Source organism: Leptonychotes weddellii, chromosome 16, assembly GCF_054177405.1.
Source record: "Leptonychotes weddellii isolate Sample4059 chromosome 16, ASM5417740v2, whole genome shotgun sequence".
Lineage (NCBI taxonomy): Eukaryota > Metazoa > Chordata > Mammalia > Carnivora > Phocidae > Leptonychotes > Leptonychotes weddellii.
Window position 1 is genome coordinate 42,148,930 of NC_138384.1, and position 10,725 is coordinate 42,159,654.

Below are 10,725 nucleotides of genomic sequence, written 5' to 3' on the forward strand. Positions count from 1 at the left end.
AAAAAAAAAAAAAAGAATTTCCACTGGGGGGGCGCCTGGGTGGCTCAGTTGTTAAGCGTCTGCCTTTGGCTCAGGTCATGATCCCAGGGTCCTCGGATCGAGCCCCGTGCCGGGCTCGCTGCTCAGCGGGAAGCCTGCTTCTCCCTCTCCCACTCCCCCTGCTTGTGTTCCCTCTCTCGCTGTGTCTCTCTCTGTCAAATAAATGAATTAAAAAAAAAAAAAAAGGAATTTCCACTGGGTTTTTTGATAGTTAAAAAAAAAAACAAAAACTGAACCTGGGGTGCCTGGGTGGCTCAGTTGATTAAGCATCTGACTTCGGCTCAAGTCATGATCTCAAGCCATGACCTGGGATTGACCCCTACATCGGGCTCTGTGCTGAGCACAGAGTCTACTTGTCCCTCTCCTTCCCCCACTGCTCCTCCCGCCACTGATGCTCGTTCTCGCTCTCTCTCTCAAACAAATAAATTAATAAAATCTTTAGGAAAAAAAGCAGATAATCTTCTAGATCTAAGGAAGGCTAAATCTAATGTTTTCATTAGTCTTAAATTTTCTGAACCGTGTCAACTTGGCCCTGCTGGTTTAAAATCAGAGCAATGGGCATCCATTCGCTGTGTTTAATTTATCAACAGTGATCTACACCTCGTCATTGGTTTAAAAATAAAGAAGTGTTCTAATCCGGTATGGTGGCCTTTATAACTTTTAAGACCAAGCGGCCATCTGAGTGTGTCCATAGCCTGTCCCAGGGACAGAATATCCAGCCCACTTCCACGGAGCTGCACAGCCTCAGGTGGGGTCTTTGAGTCCCTCAAATGACCATGATGGGGGCAGCACACTGAACCCCCAGAGACTGTCACTGTTTACAAGTCCTCGTGGGAAGGGAAAGGTCTGAGTGGTATGGACACAGGGCTGGAGGAGGTGAAGGTGTTGAAAGGGGACAGATCAAAGGATCCAAGGGAGCTGAAGGGAAAGTCAAAGGGCCAAACAGGAGGAAGGAGGAACAGAGAAGGATGGCAGAGGAGGAGGTTTCAGATGTGCCAGATTGCTGAATTCCCAAGGTGCCCCAATTAGCCATTAACATTCCCAAGGGTATCTCAGAAAACCTCGCCATTTCTGAAGCTTTGGAGCAAAAGGAGGGCAGAACGGTGAAGACTGTGGTCAGCGGGGCAGGGGGCTGGAAGATGGCAGTGGCCCCTGGGATGAGCAGACTGTGAGGAAATCTTGAAAGGGACAGGGGAAATTGTCCCACAGCACTACTTTCCTCTCATACACAATCCCAGGGTCCTAGAGGAAACGGAGTCCCACTGGCGCGTGGGAGAACTGCAAGGTTCTTGTCAACACAAACAGAGCTACTGGTGTCCAGAAGATCTGGAGCACCAAGAGCCAAATGGTAAACCTGGGCCTCTCGGGGGCACCTGGGTGGCTTAGTTGATTAAGCCTCTCCCTCCGGCTCCGGTTGTGATCCCAGGGTGTTGGGATCAAGCCCCGCATGGGGCTCCCTGCTCGGTGGGGAGTCTGCTTCTCCCCCTGCCTGCTCCTCCATCCCACTTGTGCTCTCTCTCTCTCTCAAATCAATAAAGAAAATCTTAAAAACAAACCAAAAAACCAAAAACCCAAAACGTGGGCCTCTTGGTCACCCAGCTGGTAAACAGACTGCAAGGTCACGAGACATGCCTTGTGTTGTGAGAAAGGAAACCATGGTTCTCCTATAGAGCTTCCATATCAATAGTTGCTGGGATTCGTAGGGCGCCTGGGTGGCTCAGATGTTAAGCGTCTGCCTTCGGCTCAGGTCATGATCCCAGGGTCCTGGGATCGAGCCCCGCATCGGGCTCCCTGCTCGGCGGGAAGCCTGCTTCTCCCTCTCCCACCCCCCCCCCCCGCTTGTGTTCCCTCTCTCGCTGTGGCTCTCTCTGTCAAATAAATAAATAAAAATCTTTAAAAAAAAAATAGTTGCTGGGATTCGTGCAACAGCTAGGAACCCTTCCTGCGTGTGAGAACGTGATGACAGAGAATGACTCATTGCCGGGTTATAACAGGCTGGTGGAAAGCAGACAAGCACACACTCATCATGTCCGATAATGAGTCAATCATGTTCCCTATCAAACTTTGGGTCATGGAGTTCATGGTAGAAGCTGTAGCTACCTTTGTCCTGCATAAAGTAAGAAGGTATATCCCAGGTTTGTTCATGACATTTCTGGAGAACCAATGGAAATTCATGGATTGGTTTAAAAAGATGAGCCAATTTCTATTGAAGAGAACTCTTATGTCATTGACAAACTTATTTCTGTTGTACATAATATGACTGACGGAAAATTCTTGATAAACACGCCATATTGTTTTGCACCCAAGATGTTTTCTAAACCGAATGATGTGATTGTGGTTTAACTACTTGTCTACCTGTATAATCTGAACTTTCTGTGAGAATTCTTGTCATTGAAAAACTTATTTCTGTTGTACACAATATGATTGATGGAAAAAAAATTTTTTTTACAGAAAGGTCTTGATAAATATGTCATATAGTTTTGGAGACAAGATGTTTTCTTAACCGAATTTAACCACTCGTCTATCTGTGTAATCTGGACTTTCTGCGAGAATTCTTGTCATTGGAAAACTTACTTCTGCTGTACACAATATGATTGATGGAAAAAAAATTTTTTTTACAGAAAATTCGTGATAAATATGCCATATTGTCTTGGACACAAGATGTTTTCTAAACTAATCGTTGAGCACTACATCAAAAACTAATGATGCGCTATATGAAGAATTTATATAAACCTACGGGTTTTTACCTTCATCAAATCTTTCTCCTCCCACGCTCAGAGCACATTTCAGGTTCCTCCTGAATCTGTGCCTCCCAGATTTCAAAAAAAGTTTTGTTTCGCTTTGCAGCCTCAGTTCTTTCTTTTTTGGCACAAAGGAGCAAATAAACTTCTTATCAACAAATGGAGTGTCTGCAGCCTTATTGCCCCGTCCTAGGCTGACTTCTTTCTCCTGTGTGGCTCAGGCTCTGTGGCCAGGATCCGAGGTGGAGGAGGGAAAAACCAGGGTGGATGAGAAAGAGAGCTCCATGCCATGGCGTAGGGTGGGCTGGGGAGGGAGGGGTCCGCGGCCTGGCTGGGATTTGCTGCGTGGAGGATGGGGGTGGGGATGGTTTCCAAGACGTAATATTGGGGGCTCAGCATCCCAGGGGGCTTTGGAGAGGACTCCTCTCTGAAGACTTGGAAAACTGGAGTCTGGGCTGCTCTGAAGCTTCAGCCTCCACACTGGAAACACAGCTTGGAAATGGCAACCTCGAACTCAGCCCCACAAGCCCCGGGCCCCGCCAACAAAGAGACATGGGGGACTGGTCCATCCTCATGAATCTGTCTGCTCCCTTGGAGACCCCCACCCAGGGGCCTGTAAATATGCTTTGTAGCCTGGCAGGCAGCTGTGAGAGCTGGACGCCCCCCGCTCCTGGGGGCCAAAAGCCTTTCCCACCACCCCATCTGCACAGATGACTTCACACACAGTTTGGGGATCCCATGGCTGGTGTCACACCCGAGGCATCCTTGGTGGCAAATACAGGAACTCTGGGGGCTGTCTGCTTGACAGTTTCAAAAGCACCTACTAGTAGAAAGGCCCTTTTATTTATGAAGAAATAAAACTGGCTGCCAAGTGCCCTGAACCCCACAGAGCTCCCCCCCTCCCCTTTCAAGTTGACCCCCATCCAAGGCTCGGCAGATTCTGCCCCCTTTTCTCATTGCATCCGGGCTCTGCCCACCCTGAGGTCACCCGGCCTCAGTCCCCTTCCTGACGGACTCCTGTCCTCCCTGTGCCCTGCAAACTGCTCTCCCCATGTCTTCCAGTTACATCAAACCCCCCTGGAGGATCTTGATAATGAGTCTATGAGCTGAAGGGTCCTTGGGGAAGAAATGAGACCTTTGCCTTCTAGAAGAATCCTGAGTGACGCTGAAACTGCCCGACACGGGCTCTGCTTTGATCTGGACCCTGGGAAACCCTGGCCCTCCCTGCCCAAACCAGGATCCCTCAACCCCGTTGCCTTTCTTTCCCTTTGTGCCCTCCACCCCCTCCATTCCCCCCAGCCTGACAACCACACTGCTCCTGACCCGAGCCCCCTTCCTCCCCAGAATGGCCTCTGGCCTCTGCGTGATCCCCGTGCCCCACAATCCTTCCTGGCTCTCTGGACTCGGCTCCCCCACTGGACTCTAGCCTCCCCCTCCCTCCACCTCCTGCCCTATTCCCCCCGATCATCAGGGCCCCTCTGCCAAACCTTGAGCCCCCGCGCCCCCGTAGTCTCTGTCTGCAGTTCTCTGGGCTTCTACCGCTTAATGGCTCCCCAGTCGGCCAGGAGCTCTCCCAAATCCAGTGCTTTGTCTTTAGTGTCAGGGCACTCATCTCCATAACCATCTAACCTGTTCATAAACCTCTTCACGGGCCTGGCGCCCACAACCCCCTAATGGACTTCACTGTGCCCGAAAAGAGGTGTCTGTACGGATGCCCACACTTCTCAGACTCTGGGAAAATGCTTTTCTTCTCCCTTCTAGCTTTAGGAGGCTGTCCTCATTCTGGGTTCTGGTCCCCCATCACACCCATCTTCCCTCCTCTCCCATCTTCTCTTTTCCTTCCTAGGCCAACACTCTCTCTCTCTCTCTCTTCAGATGACAGACCACCCAGATAGTCCAGAGTCATCTTTCCATCTCACAGGTGCAGTGTCTTTGCCAAGGAATGGAACATTCTCAGGATCCAAGGATAAAACTCAGGGTAACTTTGGGGGCAGTTTTCTGCTGTACCACAGTACTAAAGAACCCCAGTGATTTTCTCTTCATATTAAAAGAAAAAAAAAGCTCGGGGCGCCTGGGTGGCTCAGACGTTAAGTGTCTGCCTTCGGCTCAGGTCATGATCCCAGAGTCCTGGGATCGAGTTCTGCATCGGGCTCCCTGCTCAGTGGGAAGCCTGCTTCTCCCTCTCCCACTCCTCCTACTTGTGTTCCCTCTCTCGCTGTGTCTCTCTCTGTCAAATAAATAAATAAAATCTTTTAAAAAATAAATAAATAAAAATTAAAAAATAAAGCTTTAAAAAAACTACCCAGTTGCAGTCCTGTGTCTGTGATCATGGTAACATGCCATCCCCCCACTTGTATCTCCTCATGCTCCCCAGCCCTCTAGAAGGGTCCCATTGCTTCCCATCAGAAACAACACCTTTGCTCCTTCTGATTTGCTCTTTTGCTGTTGGCAGATTATTCCAAAGAGGAGAACCTTTTCCTTTCACATCCTCTTATTCAAAGCAGACCAAATATCCAACAAAGTTTTGTCTTTGTAACAAAGAAAATACTGAATTCCACTTGGACATCACAACACTTGATACCAAAGGCTCTTGTCAAAAGTTCTTAGACAGGGCGCCTGGGTGGCTCAGTCGGTTAAGCGGCTGCCTTCGGCTCAGGTCATGATCCTGGAGTCCCAGGATCGAGTCCCACATCGGGCTCCCTGCTTGGCGGGGAGTCTGCTTCTCCCTCTGACCCTCCCCCCTCTCATGTGCTCTCTCTCTCTCTCTCAAATAAATAAATAAAATCTTAAAAAAAAAAAAAACGTTCTTAGACATAAACCCAGGTAATCTCAGCCTGAGGGAACCAGGACAAATAAAATTGCCTGACCATGAAACATTTGCAACTGTCTATGTATGTGCATTCGGGCTCTGTGCTAGGCTGTCATCTGTCCTATGCTGGAAACAATGCCATTTCACACTGGGACAAAACTGTTCTCATTAAACCCATGCACGATACCTTGCTCCCAACGTTGTTTTTCTACTCCCTGATTTCTCCTACCCAAGGATCATTCATGTGGAAGGATGATTATCTTTCCTACATAACTTCCGTTTTTTTAAGATTTTATTTATTTATTTACTTGAGAGAGAGAGAGAACATGAGTGAGGGAGAGGCAGAGCAGAGGAAAAGTGAGAAGTGGACTCCCCACTGAACAGGGAGCCCGATGCGGGGCTCGATCCCAGGACCCCAGGATCATGACCTGAGCCGAAGGCAGACACTTAACCGACTGAGCCACTCAGGCACCCCTATTTGGGATGAGATGCTTCTCCGTACCATCCCCAAATGCCCAAGGGTCAGGAGGAAGAGGAAGGGAAGGGGGATGAGACCTAAAGCCCCAGTGACTATAGGGAGTTGAGAGGTTCAGAAGGAATGCACGGGTGTGCCAGTTGGGGATAAAGGGGTGGAGGATGTAGAGGTATCGATGGGGGACAATCAAAAGATTCAAGAGAGCCGAAGAAAACATCTAAGCTATAAAAAAGGATGAATAAGGATCAGGGGATGATGAGAACGGAAGTCTTAGATGAGCCAGGTTGGGGATTCCATGTTGCTAGAAATGCCCAATGAAGTCCCTCAGTGTCCTTAGGAGATGTTTGCCATTTCTGGAGATACTGAACTGATTTAGTGCCATAGTTGTAAAGCACAGTCAGTGACAGAAGAAAAGATGACAAACTACAGAATAAGATGACAAACTACCCATGGATTAATAGATAGTCAAACCAGAGAGAAAAAAGTTTGAAAAGAGGGGCGCCTGGGTGGCTCATTAGGTTGAGCTCCCAGCTCTTGATTTCGGCTCGGGTCCTGGGATGCAGCCCCACATCAGCCTCCCTGCTCAGTGGGGACTCTGCTTGTCTCTCCCTCTGCCTTTCACCCTGCTTGTGTTCTCTCTCAAATAAAAGAAAAAAAAAATCTTTAAAAGGAAAAAAAACTTGAAAAGAGCAGGGAAAGAGTTCAGCTTGCTCAATCTCCTTCCTCCTGAAGGAAAGGGGACCAGAGCAACTGCTTCTTTGAAAATCCATCCTCTTTAGGAACAAAACCATGTCTCAGAAGACTTCATATTGTTAATATGTCCAAACCCCCAAAGTGATGTACACATTCAATGCAATCCACGTTAAAATCCCAATGGCATTTTTGGCAGGAAGTAGAAAAAAAAATCATCCCTCAATTCATAACCCCAAGGAGCCAGAACAATCTAGAAAAAGAAGAAGTGGGAGGCTTGTACATCCCAATTTCAAAACATATTACTGAGCTACAGGAAACAAAAGAGTGAGGTCCTGGCATAGACACAGAGACACACATAGACCAAATGAACAGAACAGAGAGCCCCTAAATTTCAGAGCCTTCCACACATGGCCAAATGATCTTCCCCAGGGTGCCAATCCCACTCGAATGAGAAAGGACAGTCTCTTCAATGAAAAGTCTTGGGAAGACAGGATATCCACATACAAAGAAGGAAACCGGACCCTTCCTTTCCACCATACACAAAAATTAACTGAAAATAGATAATGCGTCTCAACAGAGAACCTAAGACCGTGACGCTGAGAGAGGAAAAGCGGAGAAAAGCTTCATGACATTGGACTTGGCAATGATGTCGGGGACATGACACCAAAAACACAGGCAACAAAACCAACAAGAAAACCGGGGCCATTTCAAGCTTACAGACTGTTGGCCCTCAGGAGAAACAATCAACTGAGTGAAGAGGGACCCTACATAATGGTAAAAGGATTTGCAATTCCTATGTCTATTAAGGGATTCAAATTGAAAAGATGTAAAGAAACTCTACAATTCACAACAACAAGGAAAACAAACTACCCAAGTAAACAATGGGCAAAATACTTGAAGAGGCATTTCTCCAAAGATACGCAATGGTCACCAAGCTTCTGAGAACAGGCTCAGCACCAGTAATCATTACAGAAAACAAATCAAAGAACAAAGACATATCATGTCACACCCGTTAGGATGGCCACTATCAACAATAACCAAAAGAACCCAAAACCCAAAAACCGTAAAACAACTTGTGTTGGGGAGGATCTGGAGGCATTGGAACCCTGGCCCCATGTCGGTGAAAATGTAAAATGGCCCATCGGCCGTGGAACACGGTGCAGAGTTTTCTCCAAATGAAGAAATAGACTTACCACATGATGGAGCAATCTCACTCCCGATGTTACATCCATAAGAATTGGAAGCAACGTTACAAAGGATACTTCCACATCCCTGTTCGTTGCAGTGTTCTTCTCCAGAGTCAAGCACCCACATGTCCACACACAGAGGAATGGATAAAGAACGTGTGGCATCTACATAACAGAATGTTATTCTATCTTAGAAAAGAAGGTAATTCTGGACCTTCTGCGAAGTGAAATGAACATGTCACAGAAAGACAAATACCCTATGATTCCTCTTATATGTGTATCTAAAGTAGTGACATTTCAAAAACGGAAAGAACTGTGGGGGCAGTGGGGCAGACGGGGAGGAAACACAGAGCTGTGGGTACAGATCCTCAGTCACAAAATGAACAGGTGCTATAGAGATGCGTTGTTCGGCAATGAGAATATATATACCCCTGCTGTAGTATACACTGGTTCATGGCTAATGGTAGTAAATATAATGTTATGTGTTTTTTACTATAATTTTTAACAGATTTCTTTAAGGGAGAAACCGGGGTAAAGAACCCTGGGGCCTTTGAAACCTTCCTGCGCCTTCAAAGAGGAAGTTCTGGGTGTGACAAATACAAAGTGTTGGTGGGTGAGGTTCATTTCCTGTTCTCAATCAGGCCATTTCACCCTAGATGGTTGCTTGTGGGGTCTCTGAGCCCCTCAAGAGCCCACAGTTGGGAAGAGGCTCAAAGCTCCAGTGATTATCGGGAGATAATCGGGAGATATCGGGAGAAGGGCCGGGCAGGGATGGAAACAGGGGTAGAGGAGGTAGCAGTGTGGAAGGGGGACAGATGAAGGGATTCAAGAAAGCTGAAGAATCGGGCGCCTGGGTGGCTCAGTTGGTTAAGCGACTGCCTTCGGCTCAGGTCATGATCCTGGAGTCCCTGGATCGGGTCCCACATCGGGCTCCCTGCTCGGCAGGGAGTCTGCTTCTCCCTCTGACCCTCCCCCCTCTCATGTGTTCTCTCTCATTCTCTCTCTCTCAAATAAATAAATAAAATCTTTAAAAAAAAAAAGAAAAGAAAAGAAAGCTGAAGAATCTAAAATGTGACATTAAAAAAAAAAAAGTAAAAAGGGGGTGCCTGGCTGGCTCAGTCCATAGAGCATGAGACTCTTGTCTCTAGGTGGTGGTCTCAAGCTTACTTTAAAAAATAAAAATAGAAGTTCTTGGGTGGGTCAGTTGGTTAAGCATCCAACTCTTGATCTCAGCTCAGGTTTTGATCTCAGGGTTTGTGTTCCAGCCCCGCGCTGGGCTCCATGCTGGGCATGGAGCCTATACTAAGAAAAATGTGTTTTAATTAAAAATGAAGTTTAAAATAATGGAAATCAAAAAAGGAAGAATGAGGACAGGGGATGGTGTGGAGGGAGACACCTTAGATGAGCAGGTTGGGAAGCTCCTGTGTCAGAGGTTCTATGTGGCCATGGAAGCTCCCTTGTGTTTAAGAAAACCTTTGCCTTTTCTGAAGATACTAAATAGAATTAGCACCCTAAAGGGGAAGCGTCTAGCAGGCAGTGCAGAGGAGAGAGGAGGAGAGTCACTCATGGTGTTAACAAACGGTGAGGGCAAAAAGGACACTTTGCAGAGGGCACAAAACATGTCTCTTGGTTCCTCCCACTTATGGGCTCCAGGATAGGCATGGAGGGAACCCCTCCAAATAGGCAGAGCTGTAAAGTCACAGGAAAGGGACCAGAGAAACTGCTTCTTGGAATATCAACCATCCTCACCCAAGAGAGCCAGCTGGTGCTCTGGGGCCTGTCCTCTTTCTGGGCTCAAGGGTACCGTTGGGGTTCACATTAAGAGACGGGATTTCTTACCACAGTTTTTGACCCCCACGCAGCCCTGGGACGTGGTAGCCATGCTGGGCTCACCAGGTCTGGGCTTACTGAGCGGACCTTCCCTTTTTGTAGGAGTCTTTGCAGCTTGGGTCCACGAAGCCCCGGCCTACCCCCTGCCAGTAGCCTGAGGGACCTTCCGTGCAGGGGCTGCCCTCCCGGGTACACGTGGGCAGGGATGAAGGCACATGATGAATCTGAAGACCCAGAGGAAGGGCCCTGGCTCAAGAGAGACCATGCAGGGGAGAGGGTGTGTGTGGAGCAACCACCCAGTGGGGCATCTCTCCTGGGGCCACCTGGAAATGTGCAGCCTGCCGTGTTCTGGCTCTTTTGCCTCATCATTCAAATGAAGTCTTTACAGAGGTAAAGAGCTACATGGAGGTTTGAGTCTTCATGACCCCACCACACAATTACAAGAAAGGGGATCTACCCCCAGGAATGAAAGGACAGGGAGACCCACCCTCTCTATTCACACCCACCTCCCCTCAAACCTGGAGCGGCCAGTGCGCCTGAAGCCTGGGGGCCCATCATGCAGGGCTTTGGAGGCCACATGAGGGACCCTGTGTCTTATTCGAAGTGCAGTCGGACGTGTCTAAAGAGACTGTTTATTCGTTGTTTGATCTGTTTTCTAGAAGCGACATGATCTATTTACATGACGTTATTCTAGTGGTATCGCTCTGCTTGCGCGCAGAGAAGACCCCAGAGAGAGGAGACAGTGGAAGCTGTCATAGGCAGAAGAGTGACCCCCAAGAATGTCCACACCCTGCTCCCCAGCGCCTGTGAATACGTGACTGGACAAGGCAACGGGGAATTAAGGTTGTTACTAGGCTGGCCTTTAAATGGGGAGACTGTCTTCGGCGATCCCTGTGGCTCTGTGTCAGGCTTCTGACCTACAAAACTCTAGGATTAACAAGTTGTGTTGTG